The sequence below is a fragment of the Halyomorpha halys genome, unplaced genomic scaffold (genome assembly GCF_000696795.3).
Source record: "Halyomorpha halys isolate HHAL.00 unplaced genomic scaffold, Hhal_1.1 Scaffold4288.1, whole genome shotgun sequence".
Lineage (NCBI taxonomy): Eukaryota > Metazoa > Arthropoda > Insecta > Hemiptera > Pentatomidae > Halyomorpha > Halyomorpha halys.
In genome coordinates, this window is record NW_027111451.1 from 3,989 (window position 1) to 4,493 (window position 505).

At 29.9% G+C, this 505-nt stretch overlaps 1 long non-coding RNA gene across 1 annotated transcript in view; it reads left to right on the forward strand.

Annotated features, from left to right (window-relative positions):
• Positions 1-499, forward strand: part of LOC106691890 (uncharacterized) — a 4,476-nt gene extending 3,977 nt beyond the window's left edge. The window contains exon 3 of the long non-coding RNA XR_010843966.1: positions 92-499. This is a non-coding gene — a long non-coding RNA (uncharacterized lncRNA). The remainder of the gene's footprint in view (positions 1-91) is intronic.
• Positions 500-505: the final 6 nt, after the last annotated feature.

The following is a 505-nucleotide window of genomic DNA, read 5'->3' on the forward strand; positions in this document are numbered from 1 at the left end:
TAAGTTATTTTATGCTTAAGGTAATCCTTCACTTATATAAATATGAGAAAATTGTCTAGAATATAGTTATAATTTTTTGTGGAATCTGTAGTTTTCATGGAATAATCCAGATAAATACTGTTCAATAAGGGCTTGAAATGGAAAGCTCTGGTGTAATTATTTTTAGTAACATTTCTTGGAGTGCTGAACAAAAATCTGAAGTTTAGAAATGTTTTTGGACAAAATGAGAAATCATCACAGTTCTTTTTTTGTTTTTGGCCTGTAACATGCTAAGTAAGTAATTTACCCAAAATACAGTCCTAAATTAAAATCAAGCTGAGAAGATTATGTTCTGCTACAATGTGGGAATTTTGTGCTACTTTACAGGACAGAGTAGCATGTTTATCTCCTGGTTTTATGTTTAGGATACAAGGACTCGAGCTGGACAATGTTTGTAGCCAGCTGATCGTCTATAATATTCGGTGAAAAATATTTTTGTATTAATTACTATATTTATAAAAAATAG